The following is a 24,136-nucleotide window of genomic DNA, read 5'->3' as shown; positions in this document are numbered from 1 at the left end:
CAGACTGTGAATGATAAGACTTAGAATAGCCAGAGTTAAAACACTGAAAAGTAGTTAGGAATTGTCAGAACATCTAGTTATTTTAATTGAAGACAAAATTTTGACTGACAGTGTTAAAGAAGCAATACTAAGTGCTCCTTGTTACAGTTTGGAACACATGGACACAATATGCCTTCTTGGTAAAGATTTTTAAGTTTTGCATAGAGAAAGTTTATGTATTTGGGGAGTATAAATACATTACAAAGTTGCTAGAAACAGTATCATAGGTACATAGATGTCAGATATACATATTAGTTTAGCTTTTTTTTTTCTTCTTTGGAGTAAAATTTAGAGTTTTGGCTAGTAAGATAATAGATATACAGCACTGACAATAGTAAAAACTTTAGAGATTTTATAAGTTAGGGGGACAGTGCCTGAAATCCCAAATAGTCTTATTCCCTAATGCACAAGTACATTCCATATATAAATTACCACTTATTTGTCTAAGACAAATATAGGTCAGGTTTTAAATAGCAGGATTGCCAAATGGCAGGTTGTTCCTGAATGTTATTGATTACAAACAGCAAAACTGCCAATAATTTCATTAAGCATTTTATATGCCAAAGTTGTAGATGGAATTCGTTTGGATAAAATAGAGCTTTAGTTCGTCATTTTACATATATTAAGGTAACACACTTTTAACTCTGCAAATGTTTGTACAATATTTAGATGAAGTCTAGATACATAGCTCTACATAAATTTAGTCACAAACCTATAACATAACAATTTTGCCAGAATTACCCAAAACATCAGTTGTTCTACCACATCATCATGAGAAAAAGTCATTTAAGAGACTTTTACATAGTAAGATACTTAAATGAACTCTGATTTAGTTAGGTTTTAGTTTTTTAAGTATTTAAAAATTTGATAGGATTAACAGAAAATACAAGTAATTATTTTGATAAAATCTTTCCTTATGACAGTTTTTTACAGATCTTTCTCAGAGCTGGACAATGTTAATATAGCCTTGTTATTTTATGGACATAGAGAATCAGGGTCTAGTTTAACATGATCCTAGAAAATCTTTAGGTAACTCTTAGATTACCTAAATCACATACCGAATCACATTACTTAATCACATACCGAAGCTTTTATAAGTTCCATCTATTATATACTTTTAAGACCTACTTGGGACCTTTATGTGAAATTCTAAACCTTCTGATGGTTTGTCCTAACCCTCTTCCATTAGGAAAAATCTTTTCACAAAAACCTTTTTTATTTAAAAACACTTTCTTATTTCTTTTAATTTTTTCCCAAAAATATTCCTAACACATTTTATATTCTTTATAGATCCATGAAGAAAGACAATCTTAAACTGCTTTCCCACACAAGTAATTTGTAAAAACACCATTTTAATAGATCTAATTATAAAATAATTGAACATAAATTACACTTATACAGGATATAATAGATTAAAGTTACTGTCTATAAAATAATGCCTGTATTCTAGTTAGACCTGATTGGCATAAACTCTGAAAAACTGGTTTGTCTTAAAAGTAGCAGCAGAAGAGGTGGGGGAGAGAAGACAACAAGTCCACATATGAGGGAGAACATACAAACTGAGAAGGATTATGTGGAAACAATTCTATTCACAACAGCCTCAAAAAATATCAAATACCTAGAAGTAAATTTAACAAAGTATGTGAATGACCTCTACAAGGAGAATTACAAACTTCTGAAGAAAGAGATGGTGGAAGACTAAAGAAGATGGAAAGATATCCCGTGCTCATGGATCAGTAGTTTAAAATGGCTATACTACTGAAAGCAGTCTACATGTTTAATGCAATTCCCATCAAAATCCCAAGGACTTTCATCACAGAGATCGAAAAATCTGCCCTAACGTTTGTTTGGAAACACAAGAGACTTCGAATAGCCAAGGCAATACTCAGCAAAAAGAGCAATGCTGGAGGTATCACAATACCTGACTTCAAAATACATTACAAAGCAATAGCAATAAAAACAGCATGCTACTGGCACAAAAACAGACACAAAGACCAGTGGAACAAAATAGAGGACCCAGATATGAATCCACACAACTATACTCACCTTAATTTTGACAAAGTTTCCAAAAATATACAATGGAGAAAAGACAACCTCTTCAACAAATGTTGCTGGGAAAAGTGGTAACCCTTGTGCAAGAAACTGAAAGTAGATCCATGTCTATCCTCTTGTACTAGTATAAACTCAAAATGGATCAAAGACCTAAATATCAGACCTGAAACTCTTTGGAACTAATAGGTATGGGCAAAGACTTCCTCAATAAACCCCAGCAGCCCAGCAACTAAGAGAAGGGATGGACAAATGGGACTTCATAAAATTAAAAAGCTTCTGCACAACAAAAGACATGGTCTCTAAACTGAAGAGACCACCCATAGAGTGGGAGAAAATATTCTCCAGCTATACATCAAAGGACAGATTAACAAGAATATATAGGGAACATAAGAAACTAAACTCTCCCAAAATCAATGAACCAAGTAGAACTTTCTCAAAAGAAGAAATTCAAATGGCAAAAAAGCACATGAAAAAATGCTCACCATCTCTAGCCATAAAGGAAATGCAAATCAAAACCACACTAAGATTCCACCTCACCCCTGTTAGAATAGCCATCATCAGAAACACCACCAACAACATGTGTTGCTGAAGATGGGGGAAAAAGGAACTCTAGTCCAGTGCTGGTGGGAATGCAAGTGGGTACAACCACTCTGGAAAAAAATTTGGAGGCTTCTTTAAAATCTAAACATAGACCTGCCATATGATCCAGCAATCCCACTCCTGGGGGTATACCCAAAGGAATGATACTCAGGTTACTCTAGAGGCACCTGAACATCCATTTTTATTGCAGTGCTATTCACAATAGCCAAGTTAGGGAAACAACCAAGATGTCCCACTATTGATGAATGGATCAAGAAAATGTGGTACTTGTACACAATGGAATTTTACTCAGCCATGAAGAAGAATGAAAACTTATCACTTGCAGATAAATGGATGGAACTGGAGAACATCACTCTGAGTGAGGTCAGCCAGGCTCAGAAGACCAAAATTAGTTTTGAAATTGGAATTTGGATGACAGGCTGGGAAAAGGGCAGATCATTGTGCTATAAAGGATTACATCTCCATTGAATTCGGTGATAGTAAGCATGGAAACAAGTAGAATGAATTAGTCCTTCAAGACTTACTTTTAAGTAAGTAGCCTAATGAAGAAAAAACATTAAAATGCCTTATTGAATCCACAGCAGAACTTAGGAAGGCTGTCTTTTTGCCTTTTAGCTGATGCCATAACCTGGAAAATTGACATTTTAATTTTAAATACATGGGGCATTTTAGAGAATTTAATTTTGTCTTTGGTCCCTCCAGTTTGTGTGCACAATGAGGCTGAGGGTGTGGGTCCATAATCCCAACTGTTTGGCACCTTGGCCAGGACAGCAAACAGGCCAGCTAAGGGTTACTGCCTTTAGTGACCGGGATATGACCTGATTCTCCTAGTTTTGACATGTCTGCAACAAGAAAACTGCTTATCTCAAAAGCAAGACCTAAAGGAAAAAACTATTAGTAGAGTGTTTAGGCAGACTTAGAGGCTTAGTTTTAGGTGATAGACCACGAGGTCAGGGCAGAAAAGTACTTCCAAACAGTACCCACATATTTGGATTTCAAATCAATTTTATGTTTGTAGTCCTGGGACCATGTGAGTTACTCAGGATGCTGTGAGAACTAACAATGTGACTTGAGCAGGACTTTATTTCCTTTTCTCACTGTCCTTTTCTGTCTTTGTTGTTCTCGCCTGGATGGCCAGTCCAGGAGAGGAGATAAGAGCTAGCTATGGAGTGGGAGAGGTGAAGTAACCTCCATCATGGTTGAGATAGATTTAGAGAGAAGAGTTTCAAAGTTACACACTATTTATGTGTGAGATGAGAGAAAGGAAAGGATGACATAGATCCAAGTTGAAGTCAGAGAAGGAGATTTTTAATGATGATGCAGTTTTGGAGGGTAAGGAAGAAACATCATTTAGAGGATTTTTTATTTAGAAGGAGGATCAGGGAGGAATTACAACTGACTGAGAGAAGGTTTTGAGCAGAGATAAGCAAAAGCCTGGATTTATGGGACCTCAGACCATCTGCCATAGTGTTGGAGAAAATTTTCACACGGGAATTTGGAAATCAAAAGTGCCCTATTTAGGTTGATGGTTATCATTGTCTAATTTATGTTGGGCCAAATTGTGTTGTAATAAAAAGATAACCACCACAGCTGCTTACAGACTTGGAGTAAATATAGGGGAACAGTCTGGAGGGGAAACCCCACTGGGTGGGAAAATTCTTCTATAGTGGAGTCAACCATCACTTGAGGAAGCTAGGAGAGGTAAGTGGTAATTAGGTAGATAACTTGCTCAGCTCCAAGACCCCTTAGCAAAGTGGTGACTTGTCATTTCCTTGAGGGTAGATGGCTAGATGTCATCCTTCCAGTGCCTAGTGGGGTGTCAGTAAGCTGTGTGTAAATGTGGGGAGTCCAATCCTAAGGTGGATTCTTTTTGTGCACCCTAACGGTTTGCATCTTAACACTATCGAAACATCATTTTTCATCCTAATACAGAGATTGCTCCCGTTATCAGAAATGAATGTAGAAATAATATTCTATTTTTGATTAATTTAATCTAGATAATTAGTTAGATTTTAAGATATATCATTATCTGCAACTTATTTAAGTAAAATATAAAGAGCAAGTTAAGTTGAAGTTTAATTTTTAAAATGTTGACTGAGAACCACTTTGCATGTTTCCAATTAATTTAGGAGGTACCACTCAAAAGGAGTGTTTAAGTAGTATTTGATCTTCAGAAAACCTTTGCTAAGTAATCATAAGCTTTTTAAATCACTCTCCTTTGAAAAGAAAAGCATATGTTCCTTTGCATAATCCAACTTAAATCCTGAAGTTTTGCATTCAATGTTTTTTTTTGCAAAGTAAACATTTCTAGATGCATAATAATTTGACACAAGACTAGAATTTGACCATATTTGACAGAAAACTAAAAAGTTGCTGTAACATTAATTTTCCATAAGAATTACTAGGGCATTAATGTTCAAAGAAAAGGTCTAACACACACACAAAAATAATGAGATCAAAGTCAATCAGATAGAAAAGACTCACCTCTCCCTGAGGCAGTGGATAGGGATTAAGCATTATTAAAGCACATTTAAATACTGCTAAAACTCTGTTGGCAATAAGCCCTTGTGTAAGCATCCTTTTGAAAGCTTATTTCTCCTTTAAATATGCTGAGATGTGGGGGCTGAGCAGGGTTGACTCCTTGACTGGCAGTTCCTAGACCATTCCCCAGGGCCTTGGCTGCCTTGAGCAAAGGACTGCCATTGAGCAACTGGACTTCCCTCACATCAGCATTCACTGCTTGGAACCCAAAACTCAACTCTGAACCAGCAAGCAACCATATTCTTCACTTCTACCAAGGCCAGAGGGAGGGCATTTCTTTCCAATGGTAGCTCAGCAGAAAATCTGTGACTGGTGCAAACAGAGTCTTTTGTTTCTTTGAAGGACTGCTGGGAATATGACAGATACTGTGCAATGACATGTACTGTCCTCCTGATTGCATCCATTTTCTTAGATAGCTACTTGTCTATGATGCAATCCTGGACTCTACCAGTACAAGAGCTGTGTGTTTCCTGTCAGCCCTTTTGTGTTCAAGGATACTCTAGAGCACTTTATAGGACTTGTGTAGAGGAAATAAGATGATTTAATAATAATGGAAAAAGGCAGATGTGTTCTTTATATTTCATGCTTTAATATTCTTAAAGAAACTATTGCTTGCTCTGTAATGGAATGATCACACCAAGGGCATGGCTCAAGTGGTAGAGCCTCTGCCTAGCAAGCAAAATGCTCTCAGTTCAATCACCTGTACCCTTTGCAAAAAAAGAAAATATATATATATATGTGTGTATATATATGTAATGATCATACTTTTTTTATGTTATGACTATTCAAAGCTTTGGAGTTGCAAGCTAATTAGTATGGCAATATTATAGCAAGAAACATCAGAGAGATGAGTAATTAGTAAAGCTGAGTGATTCACATTCAACTGGAAACTTTACTGACCAAGAAAAAGATAAAATGTAAGGTTCACTTGCTACTGAGAAATAAAATATTACATATCATTTTCTGTCTCTTAAAAAAGTCACTAACGAATATACTAGTTCAATTGTATGAAAATTGGTTTTAAAAATTTACAAAGCTGCCAGTTTTCTTGCTAAAAATATTCTGAGGTGAACAAGGAGGTAGACTGGTTTGTGGAAGTGATCCTATGGAAGGTCAGTCTTTTCAGGTCTTCACTTCTTACAGAAAGCATATGTCTATTGTGTTACTAACCCTTCCGCATAACCACTGTAACTAATTTCATAATATTATGCAGCATGAGTTAAGAAATAGGAATTGTCAAAAAAAAAAAAAGCTTACATAGAAAAGGAGAGTGCAAAGAAATACTGAAGTCAAACCAAAATCATGATGAGATACTTTTTCATATCCATCAACATGGCTACTATACAACAAAACATAGTGACATCTGCTGGTGAGAATATGGAGAAAATGGAACCACTGTGCAGTACCAATGGAAGAACAAAATAAGGTAGCTTCTGTGGAAAATGGTATGAATGTTTTTCAAAAAGTTATGTAATTACCACATCGTCAGCTACTTCACCCCTTGGGAATATTTCCAAAAGCACAATGTCAGAAATTTCAGGAAGTATTTGTACACTCAGACTTATAGCAGCATTACTCACAATATACCAAAGGTTGAAGCAATTTCAATGCCCATTCATGAATAAATAAACACAGTATGTTGTATACATTTCAGCCTTAGGAAAAAAGCAAAGTGATTTTTTATGCATGTTATGAGTTTTCTTTAAAGACAATATCTTAGGTAAAACATACCAGTTGCAAATGGACAAATATTGTATAATTACATTAATTTCAAGCACTTAGACTAGTCAAATTCAGAAAGACAAAAAGTAGAATGGGGGTTGCTAGTGGCTAGAAAAAAATGAGGAGATACTATTTAGTAGGTATATAATTTCAATTTAGAATGATGAGAATGTCCTGTAGATGGATGGTACTGATGGTTGGACAACAGTATGAATATACCTTATGCCACTTAATTATATACTTAAAAATTGTTATAATGGCTGGATGTCAGTGACTCACATCTGTAATCTTAGCTACTCAGGAGGCAGAGATCAGGAGGATTCTGATTTGAGTCCATCCCAGATATATAGTTCCTGAGACTTCACCTTGAAAATACCCAACATAAAAAAGGGTTGGCAGAGTGGCTCAAGTGATAGGGCACCTACCTAACAAGCAGGAGACCCTGAGTTCAAACCCTAGTAGCTGCAAAAAAAAACCTATAATGGTAAATTATATATTATGTTTATTTTACTATACTTTATAAAAGGCAGCCTAGGGCATCTCCCCACTGACATACCGAGAGATGTCTAGCTAGGCGAGGGTGATTGTGCCTCCTACACTAAGCTATTCCTGGTTACTCATTCTTTTCATAGTTCAAACTTGAAAACTTGTCACTTTGGAGGAAACTACTTGGAGCCAAGAAGTACGACTTTCAGTTGACAGCTGTCACTGTCATCTTGTGGCAAACCAGCTTCCCCAGATGACATGGGACCCATGGTATTTTAGAGATGCTTTGGTCAGGAAATAGAACCAAACTTCTCACAAGAACTAAGTAAGCATCTCTTTCTACAAGAGGAGCCCTTGGTACAGTGCAGTCATCCGTCATCATCCCTTTCTCCCAGAGAGAACTTTTCAGATTCTTCAGATCATTCTTGCCTTTGTACTGCATGAAATCAAGATTTATTTTTCCATACTGGAACATGGTAGTTAGATTAAATTAAAACTTTGTTTTAAAATTATAACTTCTTGTCAAGATAATGCATAAAGAATTCAATCAACTTAATACTTTTCTACTCTTACCATATTTTACCATTGCTTCTCTATTCTCTTGAATTTTATGACAGCAGAAACTTTCAATTTTCCTCCTATCTTTCTAGCAGGTCCTGCTGGTCAATTTTCTCTTACAATAACACTCAAAATATAAATATTTCCCAGTGATTCATCCTCATATTTTTGTTATTTAGAAGCTACAATTGTATGTAAATGTTCAAGTATATTTAAAAGTATAAAGACATGTTTCCCTTAATAATGATTTAGTATGCTTATTTTTTCTTTCTTCAGAAATCTCAATAAAATAATATTCAAGAATAAAGTGACACAAACATACTAAAGGAAGGGAATAAGAGAGGAAGAAATGAACAAGAAAATAAATACAGTCACAAGGCTGATAGAAATATAGTGGTTGAAAAGCAGGAAAAATAGAAAAATGTCTTGTTCATGTAGAGACATTGAGAACTTAAGATACAGTATCTAAATTCAGTATGGTAATATTAAGTCATTAAATGTTGAGTTTGTTTACATTGAAAGAAGACTGGAACACTTACAAAGGATAGAACAGCTGCTCTCTTATCAGAACTGTGAAAATATTAGGCAATTTCTCATGGTTTGTCTTTGAGACTAGCGGCATCAGCATCACCTCAGGCCCTTTATCAGAAAATAAACTCTGCAGACCAACCCAGATGGGCTGTTTCAGAAGCTGTGTCAATGCTTTATGTTCCAATAGGTTCTGCACATGAGAACCATTGCATCTTGACAACATAGTCCTTTACCTTCCTGGTAAATCAGGAGATATTTACTAATGGGTTGATGAGTTTGTAAATATTCTCACTCTAGTTTAGAACAGGAGTTATATGACAGGTATGTTTTTTATTTCAATGAGATTACTCATAATGTTAATTAGAGGAAGGTTAAAATATGAAGCTTACTAAAACTGAAACTTTAACCATTCAGAAAAAAATGGTCCAGAATTAATATAGAAGAGTAATTGGAAATTCTCTATACTTTCTGCTCATTTTTCAAAATCTAAAACGCTCTGAAAAAGTCTAGAACTAAAGAAAATGTACAGAATTTTTTTATGCTCATTACTTGACAACTAGAATGGGCACTCAATAAAGTATTTTATTATTTATTATTTCAAATACTATTTTTAAAAATGTATAAAAAGAACAATCTTTTTCTTCTGCAATAAAGAATGAGCTGTGCAACTTTGACAATTTTTGGTATATTTTTCTTGAATTACTAACATATAAAACTAAATTTCTCACTCGAGCTTTTAAAATGACTTTTTTCTTTTGTCTTTATTCTTTGCATATTGCCTGTGTTTGTCATAGTGTTTGCTGATTGTTTTTGCCTATGTCAGAATAAAAATGTAACCGTTGCACCATTTAATAACAGAAGATACAATTACATATGCTGAAAATAAACATTCTAATGGACAGAATAGTGAAATTTCCATTTCAAATAAAATTTTTTTCCTTAACTATGGGTTTACCCAAACTTTAACAGCTCAAATAGTATCTGAAAAGTATTATAAGGCTGCAAAGACCTTGACAAACAAACTTTTATTATGAGCAAATAGTAATGAATTAAACTAAATGAAGTTTGTTCCTTACTTACCTTCATGTTGTCTATAAGCACAAATAACCAAATTTTGTTGCACATGATGATAAAGAGTGGGTTTTTTTAAATAAATAGAAAAACATGTATTTCCCTTTAATTTTTAAAGGAAAGTTAATATATTTTTTCCTTTGACCCATGACAATGCCATTTTGTACCAAGTAAATCAAATAAACACTGGTTGCTACAACGAAATGTTTGTGTATCTTTTAAAAAAAAGTCTTGACTTGCTGGGAGGGCAATGGTAGGGTGACTGAGGTGGGATTGTGCTGAAAGTACAATACTCATTGTCAGGAACATCTGTGGCCATGAATAGGATCTTTAGAAGCTTGTGGGATTCTGTGGAGGAGTAGTGTGTGACTGTGTCAAAGATGCCGTGGTGTTCAGTGGACCTTGGGAAACACTAGGATTGTACCCAATTAAACAGCTATGCTATCTGAGACCCTAACGTACTCCTACCTTATCTGCAGACCACAGGTTAAGAAATTAAGGCATTCCTGTTGTGACACATGGGTAGCATGCTGATATGTATGGACATCCTGACACAGGGCCAACTGCTATGGGATAGATGCATACACAATGTACAAATGACTTGTCAGATTATATCACAAAATTATTCCAATAAGTGGGGGAGTGAATGGTGGTTTCTCAAGACATCAAGGTCCCAATAAGTGAACAGTGGTTTCTCAAGACAGAGTATTTTTTATAGCCCTGTAGTGAGAGAGGACTTCCACACTGCAAATAAAGTTTTGAAGGTGGACAGAAGATACTGGTTCCACAAATAAACCACTTCTATTAAGAACACTCATACTGCTGTTTATCTCCAAGTTCTTCCACTACAAATTTGTGATCCCTGTTTTCCTTTGTATCTATTTGCCTCTGCAAATAGATGCTAAATCAATATAAGAGTTGTGATCACCCTTTTTGATAAGCCATGACCTTTATACTTTGACCTTGGAAATGAAATGGTTGGTGGTTATTCCTTTTTTTTTCAGTACTGGGGTTTGAACTCAAGGCCTGCACCTTGAGTCACTTCAACAACCCTTGTTTGTGAAGGGTTTTTTTAAGATAAAGTCTCAAGAACTATTTACCCCAGCTGGATTTGAACTGTGATCTTCCTGATCTCTGTTTTCTGAGTAGCTAAGATTACAGGCCTGAGCTACCAGCACCTAGCTGATTATTCTCTTTGAACCTCCAACATTCATTATGTGGATTTAAAGTTCATTTTGTATAAGGAGTTTAACATGACCTGGTATACTTTGTTGAGGATGTTGGTAAAATTATAAACCCTTTCAGCTAGCAGACCCTTTGCAAGTGGAAAAGTCCATATAGACATGGATACCCCTGGGAAATGGAGCTAAAGATTACCTTGGGAAACTCATGCTCACTCCATGAAGTTCCAGTGATTGTTATCCTCTATAATGAAGTTCAGAAGAAAAGAGTACACTATGTTGATATCCAATCCAGACTCATTCCGCATACACCTTCACCTAGAAGACCTTTTCTACTATTCTTGGTGACATACTTTGGTTGGAGAACATCAGCAGCAGCACCTGGTTGAAAGTTCAGTTACATATAGCTCCTGGGCTGCACTGGGCTACCTGACTCACTTGTGGCTTGCAGATCTCTCTCCATGGAGCTCAAATGATGTGTCTATGTGGCAAGGCAAACAGTTCTTAACCACTCTATACCAAGAAGCTCTCTGCTTGTCTTCTTCTCATCACAGCCCCCTATCATCAACTGGCTATCCAAAAGCCATCATCAACACTTTCTGTGGTCACTTTTCTAAGAAAGGGAACTGAAAAGGCTGACAGATATAATGCCTATACCTTGGAGTAGGGAAAAAATGGAGATTAAATAGTAAGGAGTATGGTTGTGCATGTTGTAGTCCCAGCATATAAGAAGCTGGGGCAGGAGAATCACAAGTTGGAGGCTAATACCCTGACTCAAAAAAAATTTTAAAAAACCCACAAAAAATGAGGAAACAGAAACAAAACAGAGTGAGCATGTGAAGATGGAGGGAGGAAGGTAAAAGTTATTTAACTAGAACTCTTACAAGGTGTAACTAAAGTAGGAGTTTGTTGCATTGTTTTTGTTCTAGGCAATAGCAATGAAACAAGGGACCAGTATATATATATTTTTTGAAAGTGTAAAGAAAGTTATTATTTCCTTTGGAGACTTTCTCCTCCTTTATTTAATCAAGAGTTGTTCTAAGAATTTATCACAAAATAAACAATACATCCATGGCAATTATTTTATCATGTGATCTTCTATAGTATTTTCTTAGAATTTTATGCTATTTTAAAACATATTGGCAACTGATATTTCAAGCTTTATACATGTTAAAAGTTTCCTTAAATATTTCTTATGAAAGCTGCAATTTTTGACAATTAGAAATCATAAACACTCCTGGATGGCAACTTGATAAAGGAACACATGCTGTGAACTGATGTTTTCTTTTTCTGCTTTCCAAGCAACACTGGAATGCCTGTGAATCTGACCTATACAATGCAGTTGTTTCATTTTTAAAGTTACCTGCCAAAATGTTAGAGTAGCTTTTGATATGGGCAGATGGTCACTTCAAAACAAATCAAAATACAATATTTGTTCTCTGAACATCCATGAATTCAACTCTTTGAATATCAATACTAGATCAGATTGAATTTCAAGTCTCACTAATTTTTTGATGTCCTTAAACAGTTTGAATGAAACATGTTTGGTCAAAGAGCTAGCACAGGCTTCACTTCCTATTACTTTGTTGTGTAATGTCCCTTCTGGTACTTTGTTAAATGTGATAACAAAATTAGAGGATAAAATATTAATCTGCAACTCTTATCCACCATAAGATGGACAAAATGTGCATTAACAAGAGGCATTGTTTATTCCTGAAAAATGACAAAACTTTTAAATGTTCAATTTTTTTCAAGTAGCATCTTTAAGAAAAATGAATATGAACAAAACATGTAAATTTAGTGTTTTATAACACAGTAGCTTTGGTCCAATTTCAGCATAGGCAATTACATTGATTTAAGCATTATTTCCCATTTATTTTCACATTTTGCTATCTTTCTGTAGACTTATTTTCCTTCTTTCTTCATTCCTTTTCTTCCTTTTCTACTTCTTCCTCTCCTTCTGGGCATGGTGACTTACTTCTGTAGTCCTGTTTCTTCCAGAAACAGAAATGGGGAAGAGAATGGTACCATGAAAAACATTAGGAAAACTCCATCAGAATGAATAGACCTGGGCCTGATGCCATATATAATGCTAGGCCCTATCTGAAAAATAACTAAAACAGAAAAAAGGGTCAGGGATATGTTTCAAGTGGTAAAGTACCTGCTCAGCAAGCATGAGGCCTTGAGTTTGAATTCCATTACCACACAAAACAAAGAAACAAACAAACAAAAATGATAGTGGATTAAATTGATGGATAATTTAACATCAATCAAATTGATTGAAATGAAATAGCTTGTTAAGTAATAAACACAGTATACTATTCAATGTTAACCAGATCCAAAAAATGTAGATCTGCTTATTGTTAAAATTTTAGTTCACATAAAACTGTCATTTGGTTTTGAAGTTAACTTTTGATTTGATACTTCATCAATGCAGCATGACTATTCCTGTATATTTCCCCCTATCAATCAGAAGCTTATTCTCTTAGTATTAATCAATAAATTTGACTTCCAATCAACTGGTTCTGGTTTAATCTAGCAGCAAACAATTCATTTAGTTCCAAGTTTGTAAACAAATGTATTTCTACCTATCTGACTCATCACCATGTCACTTTGATTATCTCAACTAAACATTTTCACAGAGAAATGAAGCCCCTATAAGTGTGACTTTGACCCTATAGGATCAATATCACTATCATTCTCTACCAAATTATTCCTTACCACTATCATCTTCTAATTTATTGACCCAGAAATCCTCTTCCCCTCTACCTTCAATGAGCTTTGAAAATAAATAATCTAGAACTGAACACTACTACATCTTTAATCCTAATTTTCATTCTAGCACTTGAATAAAATTGTAAAATATTATAATTTCAATTTTATACATTATCATGATAAAAAACAAACTAAAATTGCAACTGTTTTGAACTTGTAAGACTGGAAAAAATTATGAATAACTTGCTAACATGCTCCATTGATGAACCAAAAGGGAGAGAGGCATTATTATATTTTTAGAGTGAAAAATGTGACTACTCCTATGGAGAGGAATTTGGCAAAAATCTAACAATGTAACAGCGAAATTTAGTCATTGTCCATCAATTCCAACTTTAATATCCTAAAATATAAAAGCAAACTAACATTAATTTGGAGATGACATGAGTCAATCACAGACAAATATAAGATTATTTGTACTAGCATTAAATTGGAATAGATCCCAAAATCCAACAGATGTGTTGTAACTGAAAAAAAATCATTCACCATGACCAAGTTGGCTTCATCCCAGGGATGCAGGGGTGGTTCAACATACACAAGTCTATAAATGTAATGCAGCACATTAATAGAAGCAAAGACAAAAATAACATGATCCTTTCAAAAGATGTAGAAAAGGCCTTTAGTAAGATTCAACATAATTTCATGATAAAAGCTATAAGAAAACAAGGAATAGAAGGAATGTACCTCAACATTATAAAGGCTATATATGACAATCCTACAGCGAACATTATACTTAATGGAGAAATATTGTAACCATTTCCCCTAAAATTAAGAATGAGGAAAAGGTGCCCATTATCCCCACTCCTTTTTGACATAGTCCTGGAAACCCTAGCCAGAGCAATAAGGCCAGAAGAAGAAATGAAAGGAATACAAATAGGTAAATAAACTGTGAAAATATCCCTACTTGCAGATGACATGATCCTATATCTCAAAGACCCAAAAAACTCTACCCAAAAACATTTACACAGCATAAACATCTACAGCAAGGTGGAAAGATACAAAATCAGCTTAAAAAAATCATTAGCTTTTCTATACACCAACAAAGAACAAATTGAGAAAAAATATATGGAAATAATTCCATTTATAATAGCCTCAAAGAAAATCAAATACCTAGGAGTAAACTTAACAAAGGATGTGAATGACCTCTACAAGGAGAACTACAAATCCCGGAAGAAAGAGATTGGGGAATATTAGAGAAGGTGGAAAGATCTTCCATGCTCATGGATTGGTAGAATCAACATAGTAAAAGTGGCTATACTACCAAAAGCAGTCTACATGTTCAACACAATTCCCATCAAAAGGCCAATGACATTCATCACATAAACTGAAAAAAGTCTTCCCTAAAGTTCAGTTGGAAACACAAGAGACTGAGAAGAGCCAAGGCAATACTCAGCAAAAAGAGCAATGCTGGAGGTATCACAATAGCCAACTTCAAACTATATTACAAAACATTAGCAATGAAAACAGTATGGTACTGGCAGAGAAACAGATACAAAGATCAGTGGACCAGAGTAGAGGACCTGGAAGTGAATCCACACAGCTGTGCCCAAACTTATTTTTGACAAAGGCACCAAAAACATACAATGGAAAATAGACAACCTCCTCAACAAAGATTGCTGGGAAAAGTGGTTATTGACCTGCATAAAACTGATACTAGATCCATGTTTACCACCCTATACAGGTATCAACTCAAAATTGATCAAGAACCTTAATTTCAGACCCAAAACTCTGAAGCTAGTAAAGAAAAGAGCAGGGAACAGTCTGGTAGCAATAGGTATAGGCAAGAATTCCTCAATAGGACCCCACAGCTCAGCAACTAAGAGAAAGGATAGACACATGGAACTACATGAAGTTAAAAAGCTTCTGCACAACAAAAGAAATGGTCCCTAAACTGAAGAGACCACCCACAAAGTAGAAGAAAATATTTGCTAGCTATGCATCAGACATAACCAGAATATACTGGGAGCTCAAAAATTTAAACTCCCCCAAAATCAATGAACCAATAAAGAAATGGGCAACTGAACTAAACAGAAATTTCTCAAGAGAAGAAATTCAAATGGCCAAAAAACACATGAAAAAAATGATCACCATATCTGGCCATAGGGAAATGCAAATCAAAAGCACACTAATATTCCACCTCATCCCTGTTAGAATAACTGTCATCAAAAATACCACCAACAAAAAGTGTTGGCAAGGATGTGGGAAAAAAGGAACCTTCATACAAGGCTGGTGGGAATGCAAGCTAGTATAACCACTCTGGAAAAAAATATAGAGTCTTCTTAAAAAACTAATCTGCCATGTGATTCAGCAATCCCATTCCTAGGGATATACCCAAAGGAATGGTACTCAGGTTACTCCAAAGGCACCTACATACCCATGTTTATTGCAGCACTATTCACAATAGCCAAGTTATGCAACCAGCCAAGATGCCCTACTACTGATGAATGGATTAAGAAAATGTGGTATTTATAGACAATGAAATTTTACTCAGCCATGAAGAATAATGAACTCTTATCATTCACAAGTAAATGGATGTATGCCAGGATTGCAGAGGTCCTTGACCCAAAAGGGCTCAGGGAAGGAATGAACACATAAGACACATATCAAGATGGCCAGAAGGCTGATGACCAAATTGCAAAATTTAATTTTTCTCAGCAAACTGTATGTAAAAGATAAAAAGACTTAAACACCAAAAACACTCTGACCTACTTACAACCTTTCTGTTTTGGCCATCCTGCATTCTTACTGCCTGTGTCCTTGACTAAGTATAAACTTCTTTTTAGTCAAGGGAAACCATTTAGTGTTCCTTCCCACCTGATAGATATATGGTGCACCTGCACATTCCAACCTTTTTGGAATACTGCTAAACCACAGTGACCTTGTCAGACTGTAGCTTTTGGTTCCCAACATCTCCTCTCTTTATGGTTTTTAATTGAACATGGTGAAGCTTGGCTTTTAATTTGAAGCACTGGAACATGCCAATTCAGCAGGTAACTGGAAATACACACAGCATAAATACAATTAGAAGATCCAGTTCAAGCATAATCCCAAATGAGTATCTTAATGTGTTAAGGGTTAAATTCTTGTAATTACTACCACACTCTACTTGCTACTTACCATGGGTGGATAATAGGCATTTTGCTTTTTTGGATATCTCAGATTTCTTTATGCAAAGCCATCAAATCTATGCTTAAATCTGTATGGGATCAAACTCCCTGTAGATGATGCTTGATGCATTTCCAATCCTAATGAGAATCATTGTAAGGTTTGGAGGTAATACGTAACCACTGGAAAGATGCATGACACCTTAATGATGCCTGTTTTGTTTTTGTTTTTTGTGGTTTTTTTTATGAAGTAGGATTTATAAGAGAGAAAGGAAAGGCTACAGCTAAAAAAGAGTAGCAGAACCTAGAAATCAGTAGCTCCCTGCACAGGTGAAGGCTAGGGTTTTTATGGACATCAAAACTGAGTTAGGTGGGTTTTTTCATTAGCCATGGATTAGCAGGCTTTCTTAGGTGAACTGGTTTGGTTTGTACCTTTATTGGGGGAGGGGAAACAATCTAGAGAGCATTTTGCTTATTAGCCTTGTGGCAGATATATCAGATCTTGTATCTTTCTTTAGGATGTAGAAATTCAATTAAAAACATCCTCTCAGGGTCTAAGAATGCAGTCTTATAACTGCTCAGGATTTAGGAATGATATGACTCTCCAGGGGGGATGGGATACCCATTTATCTGCCTTAGCCCATAAGACCCAACGAATCCCCCCTCTGAGACAAGCCCACAACTGCTGTTAGGGAGAAAGGTGATGACTCATCTAGCTACTTCATGCTGACAATGGGGTGATGAGGGTGTAGAGAAGGGGGTGCTTGTCTCAGGGGTTGACCCATACAGACTCCAGGGACCCATGGCAGAACTGGAAGGAGGGCTCATGTGTTGGCAGAGGTGAGTATTTCTTGAACAAGAGCTAGAGTTTGATCCATTGGACCTGCTGAGATATGAATCTGGAGAGAGCATTTATTTTACAAGGCCCAAATAGGAGTCTTATCAGGAACATAAAAAACAGTTTGGCAAGGGATGCATATCTAGGGATCTAGATTCTGCATAATCCTGTAACTCCCAAGAAAGCTATGTCTCTTTAAGACCACACCAAGGTAGGTGTGGAGGCAAAATTGAGCTTTTTATTTTCTTTTTTTCTTCTAGAGATTCTGTATCCTCAGGAGGCCAGAATGTTTAAAAGAGACTCATTCACCCTGCAGATGAGGGGCTCTGTGGCTCTGCACAGCAGTAAGTCATCAACGTATTGAAAAAAGGTAGCCTCTGGGTAGTGCCAATCTAGTAAGTCTGTGGCTAGGGCTTGTCCGCAAAGATGAGGGCTGTAACTTTCATAAGAATTTTAAATTTAAATTTAAATAAAATTGTTTTTCTAATTAACCTTATTTTTATTATATAGACCTATATAGAAAGGCAATTTTAAACTATTTTTATGTAATAAATAACCTATAAAAACACAATTTATTAATAGATCTAATTTATAAAGGAATTGAATGTAAATTACTTATGATGAAATGAAACAGGCTAAAGTTACTACCCATAAGATAATGCCTATAATTTAGTTAGAGCTGATTTACATAACCTATAAAAAACTAGTTTTTCTTAAAAGTAGCAGCAGAAGAGGTGGAGGAGAGAAGAGAACAGAAGCCTTGTATTATTTTTTTACATTAATTTTATAATAATAATCCTAAACATGTTTAAATATATTCATATGTAAAAAAGTTTTAAATTAGGCATGCCATAAATGTCAATTTAAGCGTTCATGGATTCAAGAGCTCAAGAACATGTAAAAATCAACTAAGTGGCCACAAGTACATTAAAAAGTTATTTTTTTAAAACTTTTAGGAGTAGATTGAGAAGTGTCCCATTCTGTGTTTTTAGGACTCATTTTGGGTGGATTGAGAGCTGAAGTAAGAGTCAATTTTAGAAAGAGTGTTTTCTGTCAGTCTCAGTTTTTAATAAGACTGTTATAATAGCTATTAGGTTTTCTTTGTCTCTAATAAATTAATCATATCATAGACATACACAAAACTTAATAATGAAACACAAAACAATTACATATTTCAAGTGTACTCTTAGACATAAGATGAAAAACATTCAAGCTGACTTTTGGACATGCGACATTGAACACAAAATTTCTGTAAAGAGAACCCACTCCTTATTTTCTTGTTGGCCCATTTCTCTCTCAATGTTGCTCCGTAACCTCAAACTGAAACTAAAACATATATGCGTGGCACCAGAAACTTCATTACCTTAAACCTCTGTTCTTCAGGTCCCTGTTGGAGTGCCACCTGCCAGGATTGCAGAGGTCCTTGACCTGGAAGGGTTCAGGGAAGGAAGGAACAGATAAGACACAAATTGAGAGGGCCAGAAGGCTGATGACCAACTAGTAAAATTTTATTTTTCTCAGTAAGCCTTATACAAAAGGCAAAAAGACTTAAACACCAAAAACACTCTAACCTACTTACAACCTTTCTGTTTTGGGCACCCTGCATTCTTATTGCCTGTGTCCTTGACTAAATATAAACTTCTTTTTAGTCAAGGGAAACCATTTAGTGTTCCTTCCCACCATGATAGAGACATGGTGCACCTGCATATTCTGACCTTGTCGGAATGTTGCTAAGACATAGTACCCTTATCAGACTGTGACTTTTGGCTCCCAACTGATGTAACTGGAGAACATTATCTTAAGTGAAGTTAGCCAGGCTCAGAAAGCCAAAACTCGTATGTCCCTTATACATGGACTTTAGATCTAGAACAAATACAGTAATATTATTAGACATGGTTCACATGCTAATAGGAAGACACAGGCAAGAGGAATAAAGGAAAAGTAGGAAACCCAAAACTTGAAAGTGTTTGACATGCTCACTACAGAGGAGCTAATATAGAAACCTTAAAATGACAGAGGTCTCTATGGGAAGGTGACCAGGAAGTAGTGAAGAGGTCTAGTAGAGATAAATCAATTTGGGTTGTGATATACATGTGCATGGAAACAATGCTAGGAATCTGTCTGTATAGCTATCCTTATCTCAAACTAGTAAAAACGCTGTTTTTCTTATTATTGTTTACGTCTTCTCTTCAACAAAATTGGAGAACAGGGCATAGTGGGTTCTGCCTGGAAGTGACAGGAGTGACTGGGAGAGGGAAGGAGTAGGGGTCAGGGGGCAGGGGAGCAAAATGGCCCAAACAATTTATGCACATATAAATAAATGAATAATAATAAAAAAGAAGTGTTTTGATTGAGTAGACTGCAATGCATCTATCCAAAGGAATAATGCATTATGTATTTTTTAAAGTAATTCAGAATATCTCTATTTCATGGATTTTTTTATTATACATTTTGAATGTAAATTGTGATAAAAGCAAATTATAGGAAAATATTTACATTGTGTCTCCTTTTACACAATGGCAGGGTGAGTCACGTTTTCTCTCTTCTTCCTTTTTAGTAAATTTGTGTATACTTCCTTATATTTGTAAAAAACTCATGGAATGAAAGAATAAAAATGCATAAAAATGCGTATAAAGGGAGGGGACAAAGTTGACAAGATATTTAATACACTCTAATCTATGTGGTATTGGTTCTGGATATTGTAAATTGTTTTTCATAGTCAAAATCCTTAATAAAAAAATAACATTTAATATACAAAACTGGAGCAGGTGTTTATTACACAAGTGATTTAAATAAAGAAATAAAATAACTAAGCAAAGCAGGAGACAGTAATTTTATAATATTTGCTCGGTGATTTCTAATATGAGAAACTCAACAAAAGTTTTCTTAAATTATATTCAATAATTCTTTGATAGCAAACATTTTTATGAAGGTGAAGCCATTGTATATCTATTGTAAGGTAATTGAAATAACTCTTAAGTACCACTTTTCTATAAAAAGATATAAATATGAACTTAAAAAAGACAAGAAAGTTGAGCATAGTGATTCTTAACTATAATTCCAACACTGGGAAGGATAAGGTGGGAAGATCACAATTTTGAGGTTATCCTCAAAAACCCTCTCTCAAAAATTCAAATAAACAACAAAAAAATAGGTAGATGTATCAAAGTGGATTCATCATTTTTCTCTTTAAAATAATTTATTTTCATTTTGTTGTGCCAGAAAATAAAAAGGTATAAATGTGACAGAACTGGACACATAGCACAGATGCTACAAACAGCATTCTAAATCACAAGCAAAGTTTATTTGAACTTCAAAAATTAACTACAACTTATTCCAAGTCTTTCAATTCCTAAAACTCATTGCACTTATATTATACACAAAAATGTTATCAAGAGCACAAAAATGTAAGAAAAATATTTCCAAAATACTAAAATTAAAGTTAGTTAAAAACAAAAAACTTAGAGCCACCAACACTTGGGACATGTCCCTCAAATCTGGGGGCTCTACTTTCCCCTTTTACCCTGTTCTATCTCAATAAACTTTCCCCATTTACAATAAAAACATGAAAAATTAGCATCATTGTGTATTACCAATCCAAAGCATGTGTCATATAAAGCATATATCTCTGCTAGATGAGGTAACTTCCTTTTTTACATATAAATTCCACATAAGAAATCCATAAAATAAGTCACAGAGAGAGGAAAAAAAATCTTACAACTCCAAAAGAAATAAAGATTCTGTTGTGGCTCCCAATTAATGGAAAGAACATTAAGATAAGATCAACCAGAATGTCAGCACGAGAAAACATCAAGGTTGTAAAAATTGAATTCACCCATCAGCCTTAACCTTGCTAAAGTCAGACCGGTCTATCATGAGACTCATAGCATTATGCATTCTGAAATATTTTTGCATCCCTTTGGTATATATGCATGTGCAAAAAAAAATTACAGATGAATTTAGCCCAAAATGTCAACTTACAACAAGCATGAGAACTGGAAGAGAAGTAAAATATAGAATGAAAAAAAATAAGCAAGTCTACAAAAGGAGCATTCTACTAAAAATGAAACTATGTTTTTCAACAAATAAATTGCATAAGACAAATCATAGAAAATTAAAAGAAGTATTTGTTTTTTTAAAACAAGCAAACTATATGGAACTAAAAAATGAGTCAACAATTAGTGGAATTTTTATAATCCAAATCCAAATTTTCAAGTTATAGAAATATAATTACAGATAATTGGAAAAATTTGTTAAGAATATGGTTCCAAATAATGATTGGAGACCCTATATGGGTGAAAAATATCATTATCGTTATTTAAGTCTGAAGTAAATCTACAAAACAAAAAAAATAAGGGGTGGTAGTTTTACAAAGCAGGATTACTGAAATTAGGCAAAGTTTTTGTTTGTTTGCTTTATTTTTCAAAATTTTTTCCTTTATTGTTGTGCTGGGCAGGGGTACATTGTGGCACTTACAAAGGTTCTTGCAATATATCAAATATATAATACTTGAATTCACACCCTCCACCACTCTCCCGATTCCTGGAATAGTTTCAATAGGTATCATTTTTGCATTTACATACATGTGACACATCTTTTTGCACCATGTTCACCCTCCTATCCCTTTTTCCTGGCACCTCTCCCATCCCACTGGTGCACTCCCTTACCCCACCATGGGTCCTGTTCTGCACTCGTATTCTCTGATTTTGTAGAATAAAAAAAAAAAAGACATAAAGAAAAACATGACGTTTTTGCTTATTTCAGTTAAAGGTAGCTACACAGGGAATCTCCTTGTGATACTTCCATGTATGTTTATATAATAACTCCAATTGATTTATCTCCTCTAATTTTCTTCATTTTACATTAGCCCATTTTTTATGATAGTTTCAGTTTAAAATTTCTGTATTCATTGGTGTATAGTGGGTATATCAACCCTGTTCGAGTTCTTAGTTTCCCTAGCCTTCCTGTGCATGATCTCGCCTTAGTGTGACCAGTGTTTCATAACACTCCTGCATTTTTGTTAGGTTGATATTCCACATATGAGAGAGAATATGTGTCTTTCGTCCTTCTGAACCTGGCTAACTTCAGTTAAGATGATCTTCTCCAGTTTCCTCCATTTACTTATGAATAACAAAATTTCATTCTTATTTGTAGTTGAGTAAAATTCCATTGTATATAAATACCACATTTTTTAAAGCCATTCATCAGTAGCGGGGCATCTTGTCTGTTTCCGTAGCTTAGATATTATGAATAGTGGTGCAGTATTAGGCAATGTATTAATAAAGTTTGGTACATTCAATTGGATTTTGGTAGTGTTTTATATTTAGATTATACACATTGCATATCAATTCATTTTAATTTTGCTTAGCTACAGATCCACAGATAAAATATTTTTATTATTTGTTTCTCCAATATATAGTATTTAAATTTTACCTTCTCAGTTTATTTTTTGTCCTCTTTATTCTATTTGTATCAAATGAAGTATGGTTAATTTTGTTTTGTTGTATCTAATGTATTACCACTGACTCTACTGACTTAAACATCAGATCTATAAAATGTAGAAATTATTACATTTATGTTCCATGCTTCAACATAAAAAAACACAAGATGCATAAAAGACCTGGGTTAATGATATTCAGAAACAAGATTGATAAAATTGATAATAACATTGGATATAAAATATCATTAGCACAATTTCATGAACTATATCTTGTAAGCACTCATTTTCTTATATTTGAAAACTTTTACTTATAATTATCCATATTTTTGAAAATTCAACTTATTTACAATAAATAATTAGAAATTAGCAAATGGAAAAGTATACCTTCTATTTTGTTTCCTTATATGGAGGAATTTAATCAATGACAAGATTTTCAATTTATAATAATGGAAATAAAAATGAATAATCAACACTCTTCATTTTTGTTCAACATAGTGCTGTAATTCCTAGCCAGAGCAATAAGAAATGAAAAAGAAATACAAAGGATTCAAATAGGGAAGGAAGAAGTCAAATTGTCCCTATTTGAAAATGATATGATCCCAGCCTGAAAGACCCTAAAAGTTCAATCAAAAAACTTTGAGATCGATAAACATATTAAATGAGGTAGGATACAAAATCAATACACAACAATCAGTAGCATTTCTATACATAAACTATGAAGAGTATAAGAAAAAGTTTAGGAAAACAGTATCACTCACAAGAGCCTGAAAAATTAAAATTCCTGGGAATAAATGTAAAGAATAAGGTGACTGACCTATACAGTGAAAATTGCAAGTCACTAAAGAAAGAAAATGTATGATATAAAACTATTCAAACCTAAAGAAGGAAAATTGTATCTTAATTCATAATATTTTAAAAGTAATAAATAATATGATTCATAGCAGTGCAAATAATTGACAACATGGGTAAATATGAAAACAGTGGAAGATAACTAAAGATACTCTCCATATTTATTACAGAACATATAACTGGAGAATTTTGGCATAGGATTGGTACCTATCCCAGAGGTACCAGCCACTCTTCGTGAATAAATTTGTAGGAGAGCTTGAGTTTATAAAGCATAAAAATAGAAAAATTGGATGACATACTTTACAAACACACATTTTTACATATTGATGATATGTAACATTTGATCTGAAAT

This window comes from Castor canadensis, chromosome 6 (assembly GCF_047511655.1).
Source record: "Castor canadensis chromosome 6, mCasCan1.hap1v2, whole genome shotgun sequence".
Classification (NCBI taxonomy): domain Eukaryota; kingdom Metazoa; phylum Chordata; class Mammalia; order Rodentia; family Castoridae; genus Castor; species Castor canadensis.
This window is presented reverse-complemented; position numbering follows the sequence as displayed.